The sequence below is a fragment of the Delphinus delphis genome, chromosome 2 (assembly GCF_949987515.2).
Source record: "Delphinus delphis chromosome 2, mDelDel1.2, whole genome shotgun sequence".
In the NCBI taxonomy this organism is placed as follows: Eukaryota; Metazoa; Chordata; class Mammalia; order Artiodactyla; family Delphinidae; genus Delphinus; species Delphinus delphis.
Window position 1 is genome coordinate 120,512,589 of NC_082684.1, and position 12,549 is coordinate 120,525,137.

The window sequence follows — 12,549 nt, forward strand, 5'->3', positions numbered from 1 at the left end:
TACTCTAAAAAAAAAAAATCTAAATATTAGAAATCTTTCTAAATGAGTCAGAGCATATCTAAGATCCCAGGTAAAGCCCGATCTACAGCAGTCCAATGAGAGCAGAAGAATTATAAACCACTTAAAGAAAGAAGACTTCATCAATAACCAGAGTTAGCCAATACAATTCTGTAGGCAAACAGAATTATGAAAAGGTTTTCCCATGAAGTAAAAGTGTAATCCTGAGCTCACAGCACACCAACTCAACATACCTGGAAGAGAATGCCACTGCTGGTCCCCACCAAGCCCGTGAAGGGGACCTAGGAGCCAAGGTCCCCTCCCTGAAGACTGGCACCCAAAAGGAGCTGCCATCTGAACAGGAATAAACTGCATCGGTGGAGTGAAAAGGAGAACTCCAGGAGGATGACCCGAGCGCAGGATTAATGCTGCTTCCAGGGAGCTGAGCAGAAGGAAAGCCATCCAGCCACATGCAGGAAGAGGCCTGCAACTGGGAAGGGCATGCTGTAGGTAAAACCAAGGGTCTGCGAGGTTACTGGGAGCACACTTGGAGAATCCTTTAAACATCTCTGTGTTGCTGTGCAGGCAGGAAAGGGCCTGCTTGCTAAGCGCCACGTCTCGAGCACCAGCAGAGCCAGCACATGGGGGATCAGAGTGTGGAGTTGAAGGACAGGAAAGGCAAGGGGACTCATTATCCCACCCCACTCTCCCTCTGTTCTAGGACACTGACTGGGAGAAACAAAAGTTTGAGATCCATCAGCCAAAACTGGGTCTGTTCCCTCAAGCTAGATAGAGAATATACTTAATTCTCCAGTACATTCAAGCAACAGGATGGTGAGCTCTACAAAGCCTTCTAGAGTAAAGAACAAAAATTTCCAAAAAATTTTAGTAAAAATAACACTTGTGGGACTTCCCTGGCAGTCCAGTGGTTGGGACTTTGCCTTCCAATGCAGGGGGTGCAGGTTCGATCCCTGGTAGGGGAGCTGGGATCCCACATGCCTAGCTGCCAAAAACCCAAAACATAAAACAGAAGCAATATTGTAACAAATTCAATAAAGACTTTAAAAATGGTCCATGTCAAAAAAAATCTCAAAAAACAAAAACATTTGTGGTCGGTATCTGATAAACTAGTCCTATTTTATTTGTGGCTCAACTTTGTTTTTCTTGATCATATTATTAAATACTAACTCTTGATAAGAGTGCATGGATTTGGATCAAGTAGGCCTTTGGACAGTCGTATTTTTGATTTTTTTTCCTTGAGCCACTAAAGTTATAATAATAGAAAAATACAGATTAGCATTTTTACACCCCATTTTCTTTTTCTATACAATTACTACAAGCTACCAATAAATGAAGCCAATAAGAGCAAAAAGAAGGGAAAGGCTTCTGAAGAATGGCTTAAAAGAAAAAAAAAGAGCACACAAGTAACGCTGCCGGTGCTGAGCAGGGGCTGCACACGCACCCACTCACTCACTCAATTCCCTGGAGCCATGAGTCTGCTGAACGCTGACCACCTGTGTCTTGTCCTCAGCGGAGCAACTAGCCTGGAACTGCAACACCTCCTCGCAAGTGCCCTTACCATTTCTGACTTTGCTTTCCAACATCATCTACAATCAACAAACGAGGTATGTGCATACACGGAATTACCCGCTGAAATGATTTCCAAACGTTACATTACTTAGATAAGACAGTCAAGTAAAAAAAAAAAGGAAAGAAAAAAAAGAAAAGGAAAGGAAAGGAAGCAGAGTGTCTCTCACCTCTGAGAGAGAGCACCACCTTTCTCAAGTGTGCAGCGGGCACCCCCACAAGCGTGCAAGTGTCCACTCACTGTTTCTCTCAGCACAAGCAGCACTTAGCTACTCAAATTCTTGACTTAATACATGGACCAAAATAAAGCAGTTTGGGATTTGCTGAAAGAGGGCTTGAAGAAACTGATGTCCGAACTCCTCCAACCCTGGATAGACAGGCCACAGAATGATGACCAAGAAAAATGACAAGGTAATCAAATCATAAGGACCATAAGAATTTATCTTTCTTTTAATTTCACTCCTCAGATGGGCCACAACAAAAGAGGTTTAATGAAAATCCTGTCGAAAGTGTTTTCACTGTTCATTTTCTAGCTGGGCTGATTCCTGGGTACAAACTGCATGGCTGCAAGGTGACAAGTGAGTGTCATCTGAGGATTCAAAACCATGAAGAAACACTGAGGAAAATTCTTTGCAGGTGCTAAAACAAATGCTGTCGTTTCCTTCCTCTGACCCTCACCCCTGTATGCCCCAACAACTTGAGGCCATTTTTCCAGTTTTAACAAAGTTAGCCTTTACAACATGCATCAAATAGCTGGGCAAGCCACCTGACTCCATAACTCCACCTGAGGACACCACTGTGTGAGGAGAGGCACTCAAAGGTTGGCAACATGCCCACCACAGCAAAAACTCAGCAACAACCCAATGCTCCATGGTCGGGGACTACTACAGTCACTACCGTAAGCTATATGGTGGAAGGCTTCCTAACAATTTTGGCAGAGATTTTAAATATTTGTTATAATTACATATTACTTCCATTTTATCTGCTTATAATTTCAAAATTTTTAACAATGAGCATGAAGAACCACGTCTTTTATTGAAAGGTCCCTTTATGTTTCCAAGAATGCAGGCACACTGAGCCATCAGTCTGGCCTTATAAGCTGCTTTCCAAAACTAAGAATACTCTGAAGCAGGTGGTGCTCCTTCCTCTCCCCGTGCTGCCAATCTCATCTCCCCGGGTATTTCAGACCCTGCTCTGCTCCTGCCCTGCTGGGTGATGTCTCAGTCTCCCAATGGGTCTTCTTGCAGAACTGTTCCTTCCTCAATTCTGCATGGTAGCAAAACCAATCTTCTTAAGAATATGAGTGGTAGAACCCACATGATTCTCTCTTCCCAAATACTCTTAAAAGAGAATAAAGAATGCAAAAGGAATAAACCCATAAGGACCAAGAGAATGGGGTAGGAGACACAGACACAGTAGAGAAGAGATGTCCCAAAATTCTAAGAAAATGGAGAGTGAAGGAAGATGAAACCCAACAGACTGCTCTGAAGAGTAAGCCAATTTATTTAATCCTGAGAACCCTGCGGAAAGATACCAGTGTTGCAAGGTGGGTGGAGGCTGGGGCTGAACACAGGGAGATTGGAGGAACTGGATATATGGAGCAGTGAGAGCCCCACAGTTCCTCCCCACATACCACCATGGCGGGTGGTGGGAGATGCCCAGCAACTTCAAAAACACGTTCCCAGTTATTCCGGCATTTAGATGATGGGTCTGTTGCCAGAATTCATGCAGGGTTGCATATCAATTGTTGCAACTAAACTAGGACTGGTGAGTAGTAAATACTGGCGGTTTCTTGACACATTCATCTTTTTAAAAAAATAATTAATTAATTTGGGGCTGTGTTGAGTCTTCACTGCTGCGTGTGGGGCCTCTCTAGCTGCGGCGAGCGGGGGTCGCTCCTTGCTGCGGTGCGCGGGCTTCCCATTGCGGTGGCTTCTCCCGTTGCAAAGCACAGGCTCTAGGCGCATGGGCTTCAGCAGTTGCAGCATGCAGGCTCAGTAGTTGTGGCTCACAGGCTCCAGAGCACAGGCTCAGTAGTTGTGGCATGCAGGCTCACTTGCTCTGCAGCATGTGGGATCTTCCCGGACCAGGGCTAGAACCCATGTCCCCTGCATTGGCAGGCAGATTCTTAACCACTGTGCCACCAAGGAAGCCCTAACACATTCATCATTTACAGTAGTTATTCCTGAATGTCACTGTCTATAGGTTATTTTCCCTTACTCCTCTGGGTTTACTTCATTGATAAGCACATAAGCCTGAAGTTCAATCTGTCCGCAAATGAAATCTGAACACCTAGAGAGGGATGCGTTCAAGGCTGACAGTAGAGGGGAAATGAAAGTCTAAACAGTAGGACCCCCCAGTCCTCTTCTCCCAAATGGCTCTCAGAACACTGGTCCCCCACTTCTCATTCCAAGTAGGAGGCTGGAAGCATCTTTTCTGTATCAACTAAATAGCCCCATAGATATCTACAGTCCTCCAACAAAAAACATCACCCAAAAGTTGATCACTACAGCAAGGATACTAGTTTAAAAAAATCTTGCCTATAGAGCTTCTAGTTAGTTTTTCAATGCTTCAGCCTCAAATGACAATTGACAGCCAAGGACCATCAGGCAGTTGAACGAGGGTTCCAATGGGAAAGATGCAGACAAAACAAGGAAACAAAAAGCTTGGTGGAAATAGAAACAATGCAGTGACTAGAAGAAAAACTCAACAACAAAAAAACCAAAAATTATAAGGTATTCAAAGAGAAGCTACTGTATCTGCACAACAAAAATGGAATACTATAAAAAAGATAATCAGAAAACAAAAAAGCTCTTGAAATTAAACATAAAATAGCAAAACAAAAAAGAGTAGAGATTGAAGATAAAGTTGAAGAATATTCCAGAAAATAGAAAAACAAAACAAAAAAAAAACAGGAGAGAAAAGTATTCACTCTAGAAAGAGAAAGCACATGGGGAAGAAAACACAAAACATGGGTCCAAAATTACTCAGGTGCCTGGATTGAACCCTAAGTGCCCAGAACAAAGAGTACAAATTGGGAACACTACAGATAAAACTATTAAAAACTTGCATAGAGGAGAAAAAAGGCCATATACAAATAATTCAGAAACTGGAGTGCCACTAAACACAGACAAAACTAAAGAACAATACCTTCAAAAGTGGGAGGAGTGAAAATTATTCTCCACATAGAATTCTCTTCCCAACCAAACTATCCATCAAGTAAAAGGGGAGAACAAACAGCTTCAGATATTGAAGGACTCAAATTCTACCTTGCATTCATTCTTTCCCAGGAAGCTATTAGAGGATGTGCCCATCTAGAATGAGGGGTTAAATCTGGAAAGATGACATAGGATCCCAGAAACAAGGAGTACAACACAGAAGGAAGAAAAGAGAGACCCAGAATGACAGTGCAAGGAAATCCTACAAGAACAGTACTATGGACTGCATGTTTGTGTCTCCCCAAATTCATGTGTTGAAACTCTAATCCCCAATGTGGCACTATTAGGAGGTGGGGCCTTTGGGAGGTGACTGAGTTTAGATAAGGCCGTGAGTGTGGGGCCCCCATGATGAGATCGGGGCCCTTATAAGGGGATGAAGCACCAGAGCACTGTCTCCCCACTATGAGGACACAGCAGGAAAGCAACCATCTGTAAACCAGGCAGAGCCCTACCCGAACCCAACCATGCTGACACTTTGATCTTGGACTTCCAGCCTCCTGAGTGTTTAAGCCACTCAGTCTACAGTATTTTTGTTCTAGCAGCTGGAACAGACTACGACAAAGAGCTTTGCAGCAGGGAACCAGTGCACATGGTAAAAGGCACAGATGTTCACTGCTTGCATCTCCAGAATCCAGATCAGTGCCTGACATGCTGCAAGATACTCAACAGAGAGCTGATGAATTAATGATTAACAGCAGTCTTAATGCAGACGAAGTATCAAGAAACTGGAAGATCTCAGTGCAGAAGAACACAGCTGATGTGGATAGACACAATACAATATACTTGTATTCCTGTGACCAGGATACATGTTAAAATGTAAAAATCAGCAGCACATTTTGAAAAAGAATACACACCCTTCCACCAAAGGATATAGCTGTCATTTGTTTTTTACTCCCCAGAACACCAGTATATAAGTGTACATTTTATTCTTAGCTATCAAAACCCTGCACAAGGGGAGCGAGGTCCATCAGGAGTCCTCTATGAAAGCAGGTCTTCAGTGCATGACTGATTATTTCTTACAGACTCGATAGGACAACATGTCCCCAAACATTTTCAGGAAAACATTTCTCAAAACATTTTAGAAGCTGTCTGTGGTCATTACTTTCATAGTGACTGAAGTCTAGGTAAGCTTTATCTGAAATACAGAGTGTGTGTGCTAAAGGCATAAATACAGAGAAGAGAAAAATATTGACTGGCAGGCTTCTGAAAGGCTTAAAATCCCCTGGAACCACTGTAGACTGAAAATTTTAAGCTACAGTAAAGTTGTTGTAGGAACCTTCTGGCTGAAGTCTGGCTGAAAGGAATGTTGTGTTACATTCTTTTTCTCTTTTTATGAAGAAGAAATCTGTTGCAAGACAAAAGTGTGTGTGCGTGTGTGTGCAGCATGTGTGTGTGTTTGGGGGAGGCAGCACTTATTTTATTAAAAATAAGGTCAACTCTATGCCCATATTAGCTGGTGCCCCCCCATGTCACCCCAAAAGATTTAGTCTACTAATATTGCTATAAAATAAATGTTTTAGACAAAGAAGCCACTCACTTGGCAGACTAGATGGAGTACATACCTGCAATGATCTTTAGAAAATCTAAATAAATGCCAGTGAAATAGCTCCCTTTCTAAAAGGACAAATAAGGGTATAAGTACTTCACAGATGATTAGATAGAATGTAACAGGTGAGGACATGCACTTCCACATAAGGATATTAATGGTAATACTCAGACCCTGCCCAAATCGGCTTCCAGTGGCACCTTTTGGTCCTTTAGCACATTTAGCAATCTCCCTCAACTTCTATACAAAGTCTTATTACAAATGACTTTGGTGTAGAGGTAAGGAACCATTTTCGTTTCACCCTCAATGTGGTGCAACAGGCGAGGAAGAGGAAAAATTCAGATTTCAGGGAAACTTCTTTGGAGAAGAGAAATACATGTCAGAAATCAACTTCAAAATTAAGAACAGGAATATAAAGTATAATTCAAAGTAAAAATTTCAATGAGATATTAAGGCTAAGTTAAGGAAGAACGATCCAGAAATCATCTGTGATCCTGAAAAGGAGCCGGGAGGCTGGAGGGAAGTACTGGAGAAGCAACCCAGTGCTTAGACTCTGCCCTCTCCCAACCCCACCTGACCAGACCTCCAGGGCCAGCCCCCGGCTGAGTGCACAGCGCCCCACCTACTGTCATCTACCCCCTTAGCACTTTTATCCCAGGTCACACTATCCACAGTTCACATGAAGCCATCTTAGTACTCTCGGGTCTCATTTTTGCCTTTGTAGTATTTCTGGCATTTGCATTTGATTTTGGAATCCCTGGCAAAGTTCTCAAGTTATCTTTGTTTTCACCTTGACTAGTTTCTCTGCTGTTATTTGGGTTTTTCCTACCTTTTGTTTTTCTTTGAAGGTGCCTGGTTGCATTTAAGAAGGCATGCTGTGGGTGGGATGAAATTGAACCACTTCGTTCTTAGGCACTTGAATGAGAAATAGTTGGATCGTTAAGCTGAACATCTATACCTTCTATCCATTGTCCCTCTTTCCCTCATGTTATAGCTAATTCCACTGCTTACTACAATATTCCCCATTAAGCAGTCTCTAAGAGGAATAATCATATGACTAAGGGAAGTGGTTAGCAATTTTCTAGTAACAGAAATGAAACTATTATTTATCTGGAAGAAAGTTTAGAATATAACAATTTAAAGAATAAAGGTTAAGAAATAAGGCTACATAGAGACATTTACTGCTTTTATACTACCAATAAGTTGTAAGACTTGGACAAGTCATTTGAATTTGTTGGGTTTCAAGTTTTCTCATTTATAAAATGACGGTATAGAGGTTCCTTCAAGGTGAAGAATTCTAAGATCTTATGTGCTAATTTTAGAACCCGTCTCATATAATTCTAAAGTCATGTCCTGATGTTCTTCAACCCATCCATCCTGATATGGTTGAAGGTGTAACATCAGAATGTTACAGGATTCTAGGTTCACCGAATCAAACTGTATTAAACGGTTAAAAACACATCCCAATGAACTGTTTCCATCCCATAAAAACAAACCTCCAATTCTGTTACAAATGAAAATAGTTAAGAATATGAGATTCATAACAGTTCATTTTAGTAACTCTAGGGGTAACAAATATGTAATTTTTTGGTAATAAAGAACATGTATTTTGAATAGTACCAAATTTAGAACAAGGACTTTGTTATTAAAAAGTACTTCAATAATCTATTACTTGGCACAGTCTTTGGAAGAATATTATAAAATGGAAAGTTAAAAAGTACTGCAGAAGACAAATCAATGCACATAGGTTATTTAATAATCACAAGGAATACCTTATTTAAAACACACTAAAGAAGCCTTTTTAAGATGCATGGAATACCACTGATGGTTTAAAGTTAATTTCCAGTGTCCATAAAACAGCCCTTAATCTTTGTTCTAAAAAGTACCCTCATAGGGCTTCCCTGGTGGTGCAGTGGTTGAGAGTCCGCCTGCCGATGCAGGGGATATGGGTTCGTGCCCTGGTCCGGGAAGATCCCACATGCCACGGAGCGGCTGGGCCCGTGAGCCATGGCTGCTGAGCCTGCGCGTCCGGAGCCTGTGCTCCGTGACGGGAGAGGCCCGCGTACCGCAAAAAAAAAAAAAAAAAGTACCCCCATAATCTTGGATTCCAGCAAAGCCATCTCCCTTACTGTGAGGTGTTTCAGGACTCTGAGTCAGTCTACAGTAAATCTGAAAGGGGCTAATAAATATCAAGGTCACGCGATTCCCAGGAACTTCTAGCCAGCTGGGAATAACCATTAACTACCCATGCCTAATCTTCAGTTAACAAATACCTCTAGGGTCTTCATTAGCAAATGTCCTTCTCCTCTGCAATGAAGGCCAACATTCTCATTAAGTTAAGGCTCTTCCCATTAACTGTTTACATTAATGTCATCATAAAGTACATACTTCAGCCATATCAACAGACTATCACTGCTCCAGATGGACAGCTATTTCTAATTCTGATTTATACAGTGTTTTAATTCACTGCAGAGAATTTGTTTTCTTACCCTTTTGTTCTGAGAACTGATTCAAAGAAAATATGGGTTGTCTAAATGTCAGGAGACCATAACTGGTGGTAGTTTCAAAATAACCATATTCACAAGTTTTAAATATTTAAATTAACAATGTCATACACCTGCAGGTAGGGTTTCCAGATAATTTATTGTCTGAAGCAGGATCTTCTGAGATGAAAGAGGAAATCCGTTAATAATTAGGCCAAGATCACTGGTATAAACTGGGCCTGTCCCCAGCTCTCAAGACATATGGTTACCCTACATGTCCCTATTAGGTCTCCTCTAATTAGTTTTGTGTAGGCTTTGCCAATTTTCAACCAATTAAGTTCAAGTATTAGGTGCTTAGTATTTTTTTTTTTTTTTTTTTTGCAGTACGCGGGCTTCTCACTGTTGTAGCCTCTCCCGTTGTGGAGCACAGGCTCCAGACGCGCAGGCTCAGCGGCCATGGCTCACGGGCCCAGCCGCTCCGCGGCATGTGGGATCTTCCCAGACCGGGGCATGAACCCGTGTCCCCTGCATCGGCAGGCGGACTCTCAACCACTGCGCCACCAAGGAAGCCCAGGTGCTTAGTATTTTAAAGACTCTATTCAAGAAAGTAAGTTTTTCATGGGAATTAGGCTGGGTCTCTAATGGTAAAAAACGAGAACTATGTGTGTATGTGTGTGGGTGTGTCTTGAATGGTTACTGTCAAATTCTGAAATCCAAATACCTTTTAAAGAAGCCTGACACATTTCAAAATAGTTGAGAATTAACCTTGGCAAAGTAAACAAAAACTGTTGGTAGTAATTTAAGACTTCTACTGATACATAAGACAATATAAGTGATCAAGACCTGAAATCAATAGAGTTTGCAAGTGAACATTCCATGGTCTGAATAGTCAGCAGGGACAGTGGACAGGGGAGAGAGCCCTTATCTGCAGTCAGAACACTGTATCTAAACTTCCAGCTCAGGTCTTTACTCAGGTCTGACCTAGTGGGAGTCACTTAAAGCTTTTCAAGCATCACCTTTTTTTTCCCATAAAGCAGCAAACTTGGCAGGATTATGCAGAATGAATGTATGCAGAACTATCTTTAAATGACCAAATTCTTACGCAAATGCAGCACCAAAAACTTAACTAAACATTCACATTAAAGGCACTGTACCAGGCAAGGAAAACTTCACAAGGCCACATACAAAGAAAGGATAAATGTGCGCGTACACATACACACACGTGCGCGCACACGTATACGAGACAGAGCATGGCACTGGGCAGACTGACACGGGACATAAACGAAGGGCTCTCTCTAAAACTCGACTCACAGCTGGCACTTGGGTCTAGTCCCCACTGGCCTCCGCTGACACATCACTCACAAGGCTGTTCACTAACTCCAGTCAACATGTGACACACCAGCTCTCTCATTTGACCAAAAGTCTATATGATAAACTGAGTTAACTAAGCTGTGATCTAGGGGATCACCAAAAAACAAACCAAAACAAAAGTAAAACTAAAGACACACAGGGGCAACATGAGAGAAGTGCACCAGGTTGGGGAGTCAGGAGAGCAGGACATACAGAATACAGCCCAGTGAGGTCCGATTTTTAGAGAGAAGCTAGAAATCTGGCTATTTTGTGTAGAGCCTCCTAACTTTTAAGTCAGTAACCAGAGCTCTACACACCACCAGTCCTTCCCATCAAGCTTCTTAGATAGCCAAATCCACCAGAGGGCAGACAGCAGAAGCAAGAAGAACTACAATCCTGCAGCCTGTGGAATGATAACAACATTCACAGATAGATTAAATGAAAAGGCAGAGGACTATGTACCAGATGAAGGAACAAGATAAAACCCCAGAAAAACAACTAAATGAAGTGGAGATAGGCAACCTTCCAGAAAAAGAATTCAGAATAATGATAGTGAAGATGATCCAGGACCTCGGAAAAAGAATGGAGGCAAAGATCCATAAGATGCAAGAAATGTTTAACAAAGACCTAGAAGAATTAAAGAACAAATAAACAGAGATGAACAATATAATAAATGAAATGAAACTACACTAGAAGGAATCAATAGCAGAATAACTGAGGCAGAAGAACGGATAAGCGACCTGGAAGACAGAATGGTGGAATTCACTGCTGTGCTGCAGAACAGACTAAAGAAAAAAGAATGAAAAGAAATGAAGACAGTCTAAGAGACCTCTGGGACAACATTAAATGCAACAACATTCGCATTATAGGGGTGCCAGAAGGAGAAGAGAGAAAGGACCAGAGAAAATACTTGAAGAGTTTATAGTTGAAAATTTCCCTAACATGGCAAAGGAAACAGCTACCCAAGTCCAGGAAGTGCAGCGAGTCCCATACAGGATAAACCCAAGGAGAAACACGCCAAGACACATGGTAATCAAATTGGCAAAAATTAAAGACAAAGAAAAATTATTGAAAGCAGCAAGGGAAAAACGACAAATAACATACAAGGAAACTCACATAACGTTAACAGCTGATTTCTCAGCAGAAACTCTACAAGCCAGAAGGGAGTGGCACGATATACTTAAAGTGATGAAAGGGAAGAACATACAACCAAGATTACTCTACCCGGCAAGGATCTCATTCAGATTTGATGGAGAAATCAAAAGTTTTACAGACAAGCAAAAGCTAAGAAAATTCAGCACCACCAAACCAGCTCTACTACAAATGCTAAAGGAACTTATCTAAGTGGGAAGCAAAAAAGGACCTACAAAAACAAACCCAAAACAATTCAGAAAATGTTAATAGGAACACAGATATTGATAATTACCTTAAACACGAATGGATTAAATGTTCCAAACAATAGACACAGGCTTGCTGAATGGATACAAAAACAAGACCCATATATATGTTGTCTACAAGAGACCCACTCCAGACCTGGGGACACATACAGACTGAAAGTGAGGGGATGGAAAAAGATATTCCATGCAAATGCAAATCAAAAGAAACCTGGAGTAGCAATACTCATATCAGATAAAATAGACTTTAAAATGAAGAATGTTACAAGAGACAAGGAAGGACACTACATAATGATCAAGGGATCAATCCAAGAAGAAGATATAACAATTGTAAATATTTATGCACCCAACATAGGAGCACCTCAATATATAAGGCAACTGCTAACAGCTATAAAAGAGGAAACTGACAGTAACACAATAATAGTGGGGGACTTTTAACACCTCACTTACACCAATGGAAAGATCATCCAAAATCAAAATAAATAAGGAAACAGAAGCTTTAAATGACACAATAGACCAGATAGATTTCATTGATATTTGTAGGACATTCCATCCAAAAACAGCAGATTACACTTTTTTCTCAAGTGCGCAAGGAACATTCTCCAGGATAGATCACATCTGGGGTCACAAATTACCTCAGTAAATTTAAGAAAACTGAAATCATATCAAGTATCTTTTCTGACCACAACGCTATGAGATTAGAAATGAATGACAGGGAAAACGCCATAAAAAACACAAACACGTGGAGGCTAAACAATACGTCACTAAATAACCAAGAGATCACTGAAGAAATCAAAGAGGAAATCAAAACATACCTAGAGACAAATGACAATGAAAACACGACGATCCAAAACCTATGGGATGCAGCAAAAGCAGTTTTAAGAGCGAAGTTTATAGCTATACAAGCCTACCTCAAGAAACAAGAAAAATCTCAAATAATCTAACCTTACACCTGAAGTAACTAGAGAAAGAAG

The 12,549-nt window shown here is 41.3% G+C and overlaps 1 protein-coding gene across 1 annotated transcript in view; it reads right to left on the bottom strand.

Annotated features, from left to right (window-relative positions):
• CHSY1 (chondroitin sulfate synthase 1) overlaps positions 1–12,549 on the bottom strand; it is a 74,868-nt gene that overhangs the window by 3,092 nt on the left and 59,227 nt on the right. The window lies entirely within an intron of this gene.